Consider the following 16254-nt stretch of genomic DNA (forward strand, 5'->3'; position numbering starts at 1 on the left):
TCGATCAGATGTCCCTTCCTCACAGACAGGTACATCTGGCGTGCTGCTGACCTCGAGGAAACGGGCCTGATTAAAGTTGTTATATTCCGGCGACCGTTGTCGCGTAACGAGACATATCACCAAGAGATGATCCATGCAAATGATCCCACTGGTGGTGGTTCGGTGATGGTGTGAGATACTGGGATTGCGATTGATTGTATGACAGCTCGATCTTATTCCAGCGCCTGGAACACTCAACGACCAACGTAATCAACAGAGAGAACCAGATAACGCCGTCGTGCCACATTTTGATCAACATCCCCTTGACAGTCATCTGATAATCATGAATGACAACGCTTGACCTCGCCGTTCTCGAGCCGACATCGACTATGTGGAAAACAAAACCATCGAAACATTAACATGGCCCGCAAAGAGCCCCGATATTAACCCCTACGAACACCTCTGGGACTGTCATGGACTTCCAGCTACAGATCCTCCAGTGCAAAATCTGTAGGAATTGAGGCAGGTACTCCATGAGGAGGATTCCGATACTGAGGATTCGACGCCAAGACAAGAAAGCCAGTATGATGAAGAAACAGGCGTTTCTAAATCCAGGCTAGCAATTCTCGAAACGTTCGTAGCCCTATGAACTTCTTAAGCCCATTCTTAACACAGTGGCTACGATGAAAGTTAAGGATTCTTAGGGCTACGATAGTTTCGAGAATAATGGCCCAGGTACTGATATGGTCGGAAGTGGTTGTATCACAACAATCATTATTTGAGTATTGGGTGACAATCAGACTGGGGGCCTTCGCCCTATCGATCTATTCGTTTTTATTTGGAGATGACCATAAGGTATTGTCGGTTTAGACCACGGTGACTGTTCAAGCGTGGATTGTGAAAAACACCTTCTTATTAAAAACTACGCGTAAAGGCACGACCACCTGTACTGTTGTGGTGAGTATTCAAGTGGAACACGTCTCATCTCACTGAAAGTGTTCGATTGGGGTGAGTGAGTGAGATAGTTTTAGTTTTATGCCGCGCTCAGCAATATTCCAGCTATATGGCGGGGCTCTGTAAATAATCGAGTCTGGAAAAGACAATCCAGTGATCAATATCATGAGCATCGATCTACGCAATATGGATAGGTGTCCGCTGAGTCAGCGAGACTTACCATTCGATCCCGTTAGCCGCCTCTTACGACAACCATGGGTTTTTGAAGATCAGATTTAACCCGGATCCTCACGGTATTGAAGTGAAAAGTTGAAAGTACATAGTTTGTTAGGCTAACGCTTAGTCTCTGAATATATATAATTTTGATAGTAACGAACAAACCCATTTAAATTGAAAAGGAGACCAGAGAACCTGAGGAAATCTGGACTTGCTTCATTTCGGGCTTTAGCATTGCAGAGAGGGTTAGGCAGTAAGGAAAATAATGTGGTTCAGGGTGAGACAGACTGATAGTTTGTTAATGACTGGCCTTCGTTTTGTACAGTATTGACAATTTTACCACATTCTAATCCGTTCTGAGCACTGTACGGTACATTCTGCGACAGTCCTTGTCACAATGTCGACGTCTAGTGAGGAGGCCGTGAACGAGGGTATGAGTCAGTTAACCAGGAAGAAGATTATTGAGGCATCGACTTAATGACACACAGTATGTGAATGTATTTATGTAATTATATAAATCCAGTGCCTCCATCATACAAATAGGTAAAGTATTAAGTGTATACATTGACATTTAACTAAATTTATTAATCCTCATAAAAGAATTAATAAAAGATCATTTAATGGAAATATGTAGAATATATAAAGCTGGCAATGTATATCTTCTTATGGGTAAGGTTCATCATATGCAGTCATAATGCAGTAAAATACAACGGACAACATCAAAATTGTCATATATTTTCTACAAACCTGTCGAGTCCACGAAACGAGTACAAGCCGAATCGACGAAAATCCCCAAATGAGCAATTGCAAATAGGTATATGCGTACAACGTCCATCGCTTCGTTCATTTATATGTCCAACAATATTCCTTATACAACCTTCCGGCTGTCCACGTACTCCAGGAAACACACGAACAGTTCGGGTACTTTCATGTACACGTCTGACCCTCCGTACACTGCAACTGATCGAAGTGCAGTCAAACTCAACAAATATTGTACATTCCCGGGGACGGGAGCCGTGTGATTAAGACGTAACTGGGGAATTATAATTTTATGCTAATGCAACTCAAACTTAAAGAAAGCATGTAATAAAGCGTATGTTTTGAGAAGAGGGGTTACCAATGCAGACGCGACACTGAGCATGTCGATACAATGGTAATGAGATGATAATGATAGTGTGTCTATGCCTTAAGGTTGTTGTAGATTGCCAAGGTAACCGGCAATAGTTCAAACATGCCAGTAACATGGACTACATAATTTTTGTTGACTTTCATCAAAGCCTATGTGACAAAATATTCAATGCCAATACTCAAATATGGATTCACCGCCATGCATGTATGTTTCAGTTATTAATAAATGGATGCATGAATCAATAGTATAAAATGCGAAACATGTATTGTTCGGACGCCAATGAGTAATGTCATGCTCTGCTGAGACCAAGACAAAGGCAAACTAATTAACAAATACTTGAACGAGAAGAGATATACTGCCTAACAATAATAATGACTGAATAATGTAGAAAAGAGTATACGGTGAACATTGATTCATTTACCCAAATGTAACTAATAGCGAATAATCTGAAGAACACGTTAAGGGACTTTTCTTTGAAGCAGCTGCATGTGTGTGTGCGCGTGTGTGTTTGTGTCTGTTCGTATATATTTTGTGTGTGATATCTTACAATATTACATTATAAACCTTCTGAATATTTAAAAGCGAGATACTTGAAAGATCAGTTCACATCACATGAGATAAAAAGTATTTTAAAAAAAACGAATTTCACATTTGAATGTTTTGTGTAAATTTAGTAATCAATGTTCCGCCAATCTAGTTTCTATATCATTAGTACATTATTCGGCAATGTTTCAATTAGCAAGCAAATATGTAAACTAATATTAGGTCACTAGTTTTTGTACCAGGTTTCTCTGTGATTTGTGATAAAAGGACTGACTGAGTGTGAATTGTACAGCGCATAAACAATCCAGTAGATTATGGGCAGCTTTGGATCTAGGTCATACTTGATATATTATCTACTTTATTTCGCAAATGCCACGAACTTTCTAAACTCATCTCGCCATATGACTATAATGACAGTAAACACTATTGAAACATTCCACTGTATGTCCTATTATTAAAGTCAAATGTAGTTGATACGTTGAAGCTGCTGAGTGGTCACACGTCTTCACTATCCATGCTTCAGACAATTGGAGTAGAATAGCCACAATGTATGATACAGCAGCTGAATTCCGCGTAGATAATATCCTAGGCCAAATACAGACAGCGCTGATACAACTGAAATGCCACATTCACTCACAGATGTGTCGTTAGTTCTTGGCAAATATGATTTTTTTAAATGTATATATCACCACTTTCTCTTTCCGACAACCTTGTGCTACAGGTACCGTTTGTATGTTCGAAGTTTGGCCGACAACACAGTTGTTTGCAGTTTCAACGATTTATTCAGTCCTTCATGTACTGTGAAAGTGTGACGAATTTCTTCTGGAGGGGATTTTGTGTACGAAATGATCTGGTGCATGTGAGATCGTGGGTAATCATGACAAAGTGTTTGCACATTAGATTACCATGCACAATACTAGAACATCCACGCAGGCTGTTTTATTCTGCAAGGCATATATAATAGCATATATTATTCCTACTTAGGGGGAAATCCGTCGATTATGGAGCTGCAGTTCGCCGTTCAGAATTGAGTCACAAACTTTTGATTATGGCTGCGAATACCAGGAAAGCCATATTGTGTTTCTTGGTTTAACAGCAACCTACACTTGCTCGAGGGTTTTACAAAAGTGATAAACGTCTAAGACCTACCTCACTGGGCTTTCCTCCCTCATATACCCGTTAAGATCCGGGCTATAGTATTGATCTTCAGCACCAAATGCGTGTTGTAAGAGGCGACTAACGGGATCGGGTGGTCAGGCTCACTGACTTAGTTGACATATGTCATCGTATTCCAGTTGCGTAGATCGATGCTCATGCTGTTGGTCACTGGATGGTCTGGTCCAGACATTCACCAGATTATTCACAGACCATCGCCATATAGCTGGAATATTGATGAGTGCGACGTAAAACTAAGCTCACTCACTCACAGTCATTCCTCCCACATCGAGATAAAATGCGGTGAAACACCTTAAAAAACAGGTCAGAGCGGTGTCGAACTCAACTAAGTCACTAGTCAAGACGTGGTTTCTAAGACATTAGTGCACATAGCGCCTGCCATCCTGTCACAAACTTTCAACAGGGAATTGCTCAATATATATTCAGTTCTATGCTACATGGAATCTATCTTCCTACCCAGCAACTAATCATTTGCACTATGCGTCTGCGGTCTTTCATTTTTGAAATATAAACTTATTTTTTTACAGTTTCATAGCTTTATAACTTGTTCATATACTTAATTTATAAGGCTTTGCAGTTTGTGAGTTGTCCCTTGTATTCCCAATCATACACATTCTTGGTTTAATGCAACAACAACCCCATGTCGTGTCTTGAATGGCCGCCTATCAAACATTTATTTACATGAAAATCAATATATATGAACAGTCCTTGAAATAAAAAACACAAACCAGATTTTTGTCAGAATAAGTATTTAATACACATCTGAACACTTTATGAGTACTACCATATTGCAAACATCACGGCCAATATGAAAATTCAACCTGAAAATGACGAACATCAAGGTCATGAGAAAAAATTATATCTGGTATCTGGTGTCCACAATTGGCCTCAGGTATGTCTTGTCCATGGAAGAAATTAACGTACGCTCTGACCTTTTATCCAACTCGGTGTGTTATGCATGTGCAAGTCGTTCCAGTGTCCGTGAACTGAATGACGATGTTTACTGAGGCGACTCGGATAAATGCTGCTGCCACATGTGCTGTGTGTGGTTTAGATATGCGGAGAAAGATGAGAGTGGTATGCGATGGGTTTTTTTCTATCAGTGGGGGAGATGACATACCACATCACTACGTCACCGCCGTCAAAACTGTCAATCTGTTGTACGCAGTTTGTGGGAGAACGTTCATGATAACCTCGGTACTTACTTGACACTGTCTGAGCTAAACATTTCTCGTTAGCTGTGCAGACCATAATCTGCCACCAATGACGTCGGAGTGGTTGCATCAAAGCTACAATCACAAATCTAGTTCAATTCCAATCCCAGTAATCACGTATACAATGCATTGTATGTGTGTGTTCTTTGGGGACAAATGCCCGAAGCTTCACAAATACTAAGATATACTTTGCTTCACTTGTATGGGGAACATTCATTGAGTTGCGCCCCCTTGTCCGCTTGGCGCGCTGCGGTAGTTACCGTCACTCTGGTACTGGAATATAGGCCTATCCGGCAAATCTAAACTTAAATCGACATTAAGCTTATTTTTGCTCTGTAATTCGTATATCACGAATTACGGACGCTGAAAGTTTGCCTGACTGAAGACTCTGCTCAAAGCACCTGTTTCTGAATGAGAAATAATGCTAACGGTAATTGAACAGTAATTGTAATATTGCCGTTTCTCGGAATTTCTTATCGAGCAAATACTTTGTAAAGTCGTCAAACCAATAACTTCCTATTATGTCACATTCTACAGATCAGTTTTGGTGTTGTAACGGTTGATATGAGCGTTCAGCAGATAACGTTAGCATTGACCTGATTACGCGGACAACATACGTGCTTCAGTTTTCGTTCACGTAAACAACCTATTATACCAAACGGTGCTTCGGGAGGCCATGGAAAGGGGAAATGCTGTGATCACGGGTCATGTGCGAACGAATTTGAGACATAAATCATTTTGATCGAATTAACGACTCATTGACAGTGTACTTAAAAGCAATACACCAATTTATACGGTAAATAGGCGTTACTTCCGGTTTATACTTTCTACACTTTGAAGTCATTATACAATTACACAAAGTCCTCTGAAACTATTACATATTGCAAATTTATGAAAAGATCTTATCCTGGAATCGGAAAGACAACATCATATTTTGTTCCTTGCTCTTCCCTAGCGATATATGGCCAGTTCCTAAAATGTACAATAAATTGTCATAGTGCTTACATATTATATTTCTAAGAATACAAATAGTTTGGCGACCCTACCCCAATCTTTACCACTTTTAAAGGCTGTCCCTTCTCAAAACAAATAAACAGTGTTTCAAATAAACAGTGTGTTTCAGATGTTGTCAAATAATGTAACTAAGAATGGTGTAGACACCGAAATATGTATAAGAACACATTGACAAAATGCTGGAGGTGTGAACCATCTACTGAGTGAGCAAGAGGGGTGTCAGGTTCACTGTCCTTTAAAGTGAGAACAGTGAATACATTTTGTTCATGTTTGTTATTCTAGCATGTGTGGAAGGTTTACAAATTACATCAAGGTTCATCAAGTATAATGGGCTTATACTGGGATGTGTCAGTGAACAAAGTGTGCATTTTAATATTGAAACAAGCTTTTGAATGGTAGTCTAAATGGTACAATTGAGACACTGCAATACTTAGTCTCGTGAGTCAATAATCATCATAAAAAATCAACACAATCTGTATTGTCATTTGAGTTTTAAATGCTGAACATATTATATTCTGCATGTATGTACATTCATTTGTTTAGCATACATACAGCAAAACAATTAAAGTCACCTTGATTAAGCTTTTACACCACATGCATGTTGACGTTTTCCACTCTGATAGTCATACTGTCAATATTATTGTACAAATAATTTAGCTGACAGGCACATGGACCCAAAATAGATGTACAAATTATTATCAGATTTAAGTTCTTGCTGTAGAGAAGGACCTGCCACATAATGAACATAATCACTGGGATACTTGACACATGTCATAGGTAGAAAACAGTTTACTTAACAAATGTCTAAAATAGGGAGAAGCATACTTTAAATATGCTGCCATTTTTTTATGAAGTAGAATAGATACAAAGAAATGTCTTCAACAAGTACACCAGACAGTATTAAGACAAATTCATGCCAAAAGTAACAAACATTAACCTGTATTCTGGAATCACATGGGCCTCGTCTTTGTGGACAACAGGCGCCTGTAGGAAGATGCATTAACGGGGGAAAATCAGTCGTGCATTCACGTTCTTGGTAAACTTTAATTCAACGATTAATGAAGGGAAAGAAGGTGTTATAGTCAAACATAAACAACTTCTCAAAAATGTACAGGTAAATAATGATTGGTAACTAACTTTCTAAGAGCAAGGAGTAAAAAGAAGTAACCCACAGGTTCGCATGGAAATTTACTTTGAACCATTGATACACATGCAATTGGGGTCTTTTCCAACTTACTCGCCTACTCTGGCCTACCAGTCATTTGGCGATATCCAATATGTGAATATGTAACTGAGTGTCAAACTAACAACTGTATTTAAGTGGCATGACCATATAGCTGTGGTGTACGAGAGAAAACGGGCAGGAACAATGAACAGGTGAGACTAGCGAGAGCTGAAGGTTAACTCGCTTTGGTTTGATTCGTCGCTACTTCGAATAAATAGCAATCAACTATAACTGAGGAATGTTCCCCATTGCTTGTTAGTATATGCTAATGGATTTGGTATGCATATCAATACCACGTACACATTCCTTCGTTAGATGTATTTGTATTTATCTCAGCTCAAAGCACCACACCACCAAATATAGGTAAGACAATATGTTTTTAATTATCAAGTGCACATATCATTACACACGGAACGATATGACTGTCAACTCAAGCGTATGGTAACACAAAAACACAGAACACTCCGCAATTAATTAAGACCAAATTTATTCGTAACTAAACTCACGAGAACGTACTTTACTTACAGAATCACGAATCAGTTTTCATATTTCCCAACATTTTTGTTCTATCCAGGCACATGCTGAACACATGGTGCATGATCATAGATCTGACAAAAAGTGGGGCGCTGAAAATCTGTACAGCCTTAAGAGCATTGGCTGAATATTGTTTTATGAAACCTTTGACACCTCCGCATTCTTCTCAGATTAGAAAAATATGATAGCACTTAACGAAGGTTCATTGACACCTGCTTATTTAAAAAGCAAATAGAAAATATGTCTCGTCTTTAAGCGAAGTTGGTGAATCAGATAAGGACAAACTTTATTTATGAACAATTTCATTATTCAGGTGATGCGACATTTCGATACAGATTCACCTGAATAAAGAAGTTGTTCATCCATAAAGTTGGTCCTTATGTATGATATATCGGTGAAATAAAATTGATACAATTTGTTTTCGTATCGATATCCTAACACCATTTCAACTGAAGACGACCTCATGTATGTATTTAACCAACAGCATAGATACGTATGTACGCCTTCAGGTTCGCCTAAACTTTTGGATGACAAATTCTGTTCCAAGAATACAAGTAGCAAATATAATTCCGCCACCACATGCTGCCAAAGCACTTTGCAATTTAGCCATGGTTTGAGGTTTCATGTGCGTTGAGGTGTCATAAACGTCTTGTCTATTGATACTCCACTTTTTCAACCAGCCAGTCAGTATTCCGTTGTCGTACAGTAACATAAGTCTGAAAACAAAAGACGAAAAGTGTCTGTCAGTGTTGTATTTTGCCTTTGTTTATTACTATTTATTACTGTTTATACAATGGTTTGCCAGAATTATGTCCCACTTTAACCGCTCTGTGTTTGTGTTGATGCAACAATCATTTTGTATCAGATAATAGATACCTTAGTGCATGAGGAAAATACATATATTGGTATTTATCATGAGCATATCATTCAGACCGCATTAGATACATACTTCTCTGAAAATATGTCTGCAAGCGGCGAGTTGAGAGGGAACGGCAAGGCCATTTGTAGGCCGATTATCGTTCCTTTCATTACTTTTAAGTCTTTTACTTCTTGATCGATTGCGGCCACAGCAAAGTCCTCATCAATTACTGCATTGTTTACAGACTGAAGGAGTTTTACAAATCCTTGATACTCGGCTTTGGAGTTGACGATTTCGGTGGTTCTACTAGCGACAGTCTTTTTCCATAACGCTTCCATGACAGAATCGTTAGAATTCTACAACAACAAAAAATATACGATGAATTCAAATCAGAGTTGTTTGGGTTTAGGGTTTAGTATTCATAATTCGTTCGTATTCCACTTTGAATGATCTATCCATATAAAAGTGGAAATGATGCACTTTGTATAACAACTAATGCTGTCTGAATGTGTCAACATGTCAGACATGGTAAACTAATATATGAAGGTGTTCTTTAGATCCGTACCTTCACCACATATTCAATGTATGATCCCGTTGGCATGCTTACAGAAAACTCGGTGTTTGTGGATAGCTCTTGAAGGTTATTGAAAGGCACTTTTTCTCTAACCACAGTGAGAATTGCTGTGAGATTCCCCGTATATACAGACGTAATGACTATACAGAAAAACCACCAGAATGTGTAGAAGACACGACTTGGTAAACTCCTGGGTAGATATGGTAATCCTAAAATTGAAACAATATGGATTAAAATCGTACATTTTAGCAATCATTTTTCTTTTAACTGCTGTGTTTAGATGCATGTTTGCATATGTTCCAAATGAGAGAAGTGACAAAATGAAGGGAGAACAAAATAGAATTATGATTTTGATATTATTGGCAATATATGAAAAACATATATTGGAATGTACTGTGTACATTCTACGACAACGAGCACACATACCTTGTCGCAATGGTACCTGTATCGCTATAATGATACTTAACGCTGTGGTGGATGTGCAGGAAGGGTTTCTTCTCTCCCCGTCTTCTCGAGGTCGAACGTCCATTTCCTCCATTAGTTTGAATAGTCCCATACACCAAACGATGGCACACATACCACATAAATATACTTCCGGTTTAAAACAGGATAACATTGAATACCAGGATGTTTCTTCATTGTTCGGTTTCTGGTACATCACCCGATAGTCTGAGAACATTATCATGTATGAGTATGTTACCACTGTCGACCTCTCCATTGTTATTCCAAATGGTACACCGGAAACATCAGCTTCCTGCAAACACAAACATTAGCATCCACCGCTAGTAAGTGTTTCAAATGTTTCAGGCTTGTATGTTTTCCTTAATGTTAATGGAAATCTTTGCTGCTGTCATACTACTGTAAAGGTAAATCGGCTCTCATGCCCATCTGTCAAGTGACGAATGTTAGAAGATGAAAATAGTTTCTTTATCACCCTTAAATATCGAGTGTCAGTAACAACCCCATGTACAGTGGTATTTACTGTTCAATAAAAGTAGGGTAACCTGAACTTTCAATTCGGATAGGAAGTATAAGCGTTAACAAACTTTTCAATCACAGACATCTAATGAACGCACCACAAACACAACCCATAAACACAACTTATGGGATGAACGTGCACAACGCAGTAGCCCCATACACGTGCATGGGGTGTCATTCTTGATTTTGACGGTTTTCAAGATCCATAAATCACCGTAGACCATTCATTTTGACAATCACCTGCATCACACAATTGGTGTTAGTGTTTGTTTCTAGCCGTTTTTTTATGTTTGTTTGAAAATGAAAATCGTACACATGAAACTTTAACGTCATTACCAATGATTTTTCAAGAGCGACTACTGTACAATCAACTACACTTATATCTCCCACTTTTTGCAATCGTAAATGAAAAAGGAAGTTCCCTTACATTTTTTACGAATATATCACGGTAAGAAAATGTATCGCATTAAGTGTAATAAGCAAGTTGTTATCTTCTTTTAGTGGCATTTTAGAATCTGGGAAGTACAAGAAAGAGTGTGACGTCTCGATACAGATTCTAGTACCGTTGTCAAGCAGGAATGTAACACGAAGTGGAGGCAAAGTACATATACTGAATGTAACAAAGAAAACAAGATAATGAACATGATAGACAGTAAACTGATCCAGACAGTGAGTTGACAAAGGGGTTTGGTTTGGGTCTTTTGGGCGGAGGTGACAGGGTTGCAGCAATGGTTCTGTTGACTGTTTGGACTGAATGATTCTACAAAGGTTCTCTTCAAGTGTTTTCTTCATGCAGATGTTTTGAGCAGATGTTCTACTGTCAGGCTATGCATGTTTCCCTTCATATTATTGTAAATCTCTTCTACGGTCCTACTGTCAGGCTATGCATGTTTCCCTTCATATTATTGTAAATCTCTTCTACGGTCCTACTGTCAGGCTATGCATGTTTTCCTTCATGCAAATGTAAATATCTTCTACGGTCCTACTGTCTGACTATGCATGTTTCCCTTCATGTAAATGTAAATCTCTTCTATTGTCCTACTGTCTGACTATGCATGTTTCCCTTCATGTAAATGTAAATCTCTTCTATTGTCCTACTGTCAGGCTATGCATGTTTCCCTTCATGTAAATGTAAATCTCTTCTATTGTCCTACTGTCAAGCTATGCATGTTTCCCTTCATGTAAATGTAAATCTCTTCTACTGGCCTACTGTCAGGCTATGCATGTTTCCCTTCATGTAAATGTAAATATCTTCTAGCAGCTCTGTGGGCCACGTCAGCAGACTGCGTTTGTACATGCGTTCGAATCCGCGGGCTACCTGGGCCGAGTCTTTCGCGGTCAAGGGTTCGGCTTCCTTGTAGCGACTGGCCACGTCCACGACGGTTAGGGCATACTTGTACCTCTTGTCGTGGGGTTGGAACAGGAGGTCGGCCTGGTGAACGCTATTGGGTATGTTAATACCGAACTTCCTTCTAGGCACGTAGCATGGTGCCGGTTTTTCAAGCCACGCTTTGGCCTCGTTTGGGGGTACTCGCGCCATTTTAGCCAGCTTATGTAAGGCGCTAGCTCCTTTCCAGTACCCACGCGGGCTGTAGTAAATAGCCTCAAACTTTCTTTGGTTCCGTGGCATGGTATCGTGTATATACACCTATGTTCTTGGTTCAATTTTCTCATGCCCGTACACGTATGTGTTGATCCCATCAATAGCTATCAAACGCTTAGTGTCCATCGGTGACAGGGACGTCTTGTTTATCGTCAGTCCATATATCCTATGCCCATCACTTCTAAGCGTGTTCATTTTATGCCTGAAGGTACGGGTCTTAACAGGGCTTCCTTGAATCTGGCGTGTTTGATGTGTTGTTTCACCAAGTACTTCCTAACACCCTTCGCCTTTCGGATCTCACCATTGTCGGCCTTCAGGATGGAGTACATCTTGGGTCTCAAGTCTATGTACTCGGCTATGGGCGTGCCAGCACACTCGTCCTTCATCTTACCTAGGACCTTTTTTATTTACCATGCTGTGTAGGTAGAGAATATGATTGGTTGGCTTGCTCGGGTCGTAGCCCTTCACGTAATGATTATTTGCTTTCGCGTACAGTTTGGTAGCCATGGAAATCCTACCTCGCAAGCCTTTCTCAATGAATAGGTGCATGTCGTAATCGGTGAGCAATTCCAACTTAACTCCGGTCTTTTTCAGCAAAGCATCCCACGACAGACCTGGGCTGGTGTAGTACCATGCGGGGTCGAGTTGATACTGCTTAAAACAAGTCCTCCTAAACGTCTCAAACACGTCGGCTAGCAGGAGTACATCTGTCCTCAAGTACAGGTCGTGATAGTCACCCAGATTCTTACAGCCCAGTTTATTCCATACGTTAATCGCGTGCCAGTAATCGTCTTGGGTGATTGTCGAGTCGGTCAGGTTGCTGTAAAATTCTCTGATAGGGGGGTAGTCGGGTCTCGGCGAACTTGGCCGAGCCATCCATGTACTCGTAGGGGTACACACCCTTCCTCATCAGCAGGGGTCGAGTCTCGGCGTCGGTGTATCGGTCGGTGATGGGGAAGGTATCGTTGGCCTTGACCAGACTGTCGAGTGACGACAGGAGGAACTGAACCGAGTCAATGAACCTCGGGCCATTCAAGCTGAAGGAGATGTATCTCTCCATGTTGTTGGGGATGCACGCCAGGTTGCCGTCGACTTTCGCGATGGCCTGCATGATCAAGTGAGAGTCGTACCCTCTCAAGTTTATTGTCTTGGGGGTGATTCTAAGCTTGAGGTTACACACACTGTGAGCGGCGCCTCTATTCTTACCAGTGACGTGGCAGTGATCTCTCACCGAATCACCGTTCAGTGGGCTATCACACACATGGCAGTGAGTGCTGCAGGCGTGAGCTAGCCGGTCGGCTTGAGTCATATGCATGGGAGCGACTGTGTATAGTGCATTCCTAATACTTTTCTGTTCCTCCTGCAAACACTTTAGAAACTTTTCAGCCGCGTCGGGACCCCTGTACCCTACGGGAGCTTTCGTTTCCCCATCACATCGGACGACCATGTATCCAAACCCACAGGCCTCGTGCTCCTGTGTTTTTTGTGTGTTGGGGGTACCCCCAGCCTCAACGGGTTTGACCAAGGCTTTGAAGTTGGCGTAGATGACATTAACCACGGACATTTGGTTCTTGTGGTTGTCGAATTTTAAGATATTGTCACCTTCCTTGGGCATGTCGACTCGTATGGCCGTCTGCACCACACCTTGGCAATCCCCCCGGTGTGATTCCAGCAGGTCGGGTCGGCTGAAACCGTCGAGGCATCGTTAAGAAGTGTTTTTTCCCGTCGTGTTTCGACTTATCGTGCAACAGCCTGCTGAGGTGTTTTATCCACGTGTAGTGATACTTATCACCTCGCTGGATCATGAATATATTGATAACGCGTTGGGGTCCCCCCAACATTGGACTGATCCTGTGCACGATCGTTGTGTTACCTTCGTGTCCAAAGACGTTTATGGCTATATCATTCTGGTTTTCTATTTTAGTGATCTGAGATATGGGGGTGGTTTCGTTTATATCATCCCAGTTGAGCCCATCGTCTTTGGGATAACTAGAAGGCCTGTTCGAATTAGTGTCAGCTGAAAACAAGGCTGACCTGATAGCTAACCTCATGCAATCGTCTCCTCTATTCTTGATGTTGACTATGGCCTGTTTTGCTTTGTAGTAGGGGGGCAAGTCTAGGTACGACCCGCCTCTGAACGGCACGTAGTTAGCTATGTCTAGATAGACATTATCAATTTTATCCACGACCCACCCGGAACCCATGTGTGTGTAGCGTTCTAGGTATTCTCGTATCTGCTGAAAACTGATATCGATTGACTCGTCTGTAGTCTCGGTATGAGTCACGACTTCTTGTTTACCTCGGAAGTAAGGCTGAACGTACTCAATGACCCCATTGGGGGTTCCCCCATGCTGTTTATCGAGTGACATTTTCACTGTGATTTGAAACTTTATACTTCCCAAATCGTTTAGTTCCTCATTGACTTTATCAGCGATTAGAGGCTTGATATCGGCGATGTCTATGTTCCTATCAACATGCATGCGCCAGCCTCTCAGATAGTTACCTACAGCGCGCTCAGTGCGCATGAACTCTAGGTCAATAGCTCTATTCTGCCGTAATAGTTCTACAAGCTGGGACTTCCTCATACGGGAATAACCTATTTACCCCAACTGGTGGGCCTCCTGTTTGAGTTGTTTCACAGTGTGGGGCTTTGGTACGGGGTCGTTTAATAATGCGACTAACCCGGCTCTCCCCAGGCGGGAATTACCCCGTCAACCCTAGCTCTTTTGCTTGGAGTTTTAGTTGTTTTACCGTTGGAGGGGGTTGTATGTTAAGTAATCTCAACAGCTGAAGTTTCCTCATTCGAGAGTAACCAATTACACCTCGCTGTCTCGCGATCTGCTTGCGCTCCCGAGTAGTATACATTGTGTACACACCTAAGTATATCAATCTCTAATTGGGCCACCGGCAAGGGAGGTAACTCTTCCAACCTTGATAAAAAATAGAGGCGCTATAAAATCCTTAGTAAATATCTTGATAGACCTTATCGATTATACCCTCAACCCACCCGGAACATGCGCAGCATAGTAGGGTGTTTTGTATTATTTGCAACGAGTCATCAACAAGTATATCTATCTCTCCATGCACATCTACTCGTCCACCATCAAAGTAATTCCAAGTGTGCCCAGCCCACGGTACATCAAACCCTACTTTTCACCACAATGAGCACCCCTTATATAGTTCGCTAACAATCATGGGTTTGAGGACACTGATATCTATACTGCCCCCCACATCCATCTGCCAGCTTCTCAGGCAACGACTTTCCCTGGGCTCAACTTCCACGAACATTGTTATACTTAGGTGTGCACAGTCTCTAATTGGGCCACGACACTGCTATCCTGAGGAGGCGCCTATGTTCTTTTCTGTAGTCTTTTTTCTTCTCGTAGATAAGATGATGTCTGACTACGTTTGCTCCGTGAGCTTTGCATTGGCAGTAGTGACCTTTCACCCCGACACCACACACAGAACACGTGTAGTTGATACTCTTCATATGAAAACAACAGTACCCCTCAGTCCTGCAGCTCCTACCACAGGCCTCGGTCTTCCCCATTAGTATGTACTGGCATCGGTACGGGGCGGGTCTCATCTTTGGTATACTTATATGAGTACTTAGTCTAATTGTTTCACAACCAATGCAGTCGCTGCTAGACCCAGCGCGATAAAGATCAATTCCCGGTCCATTTGCCCCGGGGATGGTGTGTAGTACTGAGCGAGTGTGGGCTTAGGAGGGAGTGGTTCTAGCTGTTTACCGGTTAGTAGGTAGTATTCTCTCGCTGCGTCATCGACATCATGGAACGTTTTAACGGCATGGTTCTCACGCCTGAGTTGTTCGTTAATGTAATCGATTCTCTGTACACGTTTCTTCACATACTCGGCTTGCGCTGCTTGAAATTTCTCAAAGGCCAGGTCGTGGCGCGTACGATCAGCTTGTATCTCAGCCGCATGTGACTCCCGTAGTTTTCGAGAAGAGGAAATTACTCCCTGAAAATGCCAGGGCGTTTACTTACGCCCCGCCGACCATCATGGCGATCGTAGCCATCCTATATATAGTTACATTTACTTCAAAATATTTCCGGTAGGATCCCTTGTTTTACTAGGATGTCCTTGGGGTGGTCCACTAGGGTGGCCATCGCAAAACCCAGGTTCATTATGAGCATGCCCATATCCTGCAGGTTGAAATCTAGCTTGATAGTCGGTTGTTTAAGCACCATTTTGGTCAACCGAGCGTACCCTACGGCTAGACTGGCGACCACGGT

General features: G+C 41.4%; 1 long non-coding RNA gene across 1 annotated transcript; it reads left to right on the plus strand.

Annotated features, from left to right (window-relative positions):
• The first annotated feature begins 595 nt into the window (after positions 1-595).
• On the plus strand, positions 596-15127 carry LOC124277928. Its single transcript, XR_006898940.1, has 3 exons — positions 596-714; positions 8982-8988; positions 15118-15127. It is a non-coding gene; the product is annotated as an uncharacterized LOC124277928 (long non-coding RNA).
• The last annotated feature ends 1127 nt before the right edge of the window (positions 15128-16254 follow it).

The sequence above is a fragment of the Haliotis rubra genome, unplaced genomic scaffold, assembly GCF_003918875.1.
Source record: "Haliotis rubra isolate DU_JTF1 unplaced genomic scaffold, ASM391887v1 Scf23, whole genome shotgun sequence".
Taxonomy (NCBI): Eukaryota; Metazoa; Mollusca; class Gastropoda; order Lepetellida; family Haliotidae; genus Haliotis; species Haliotis rubra.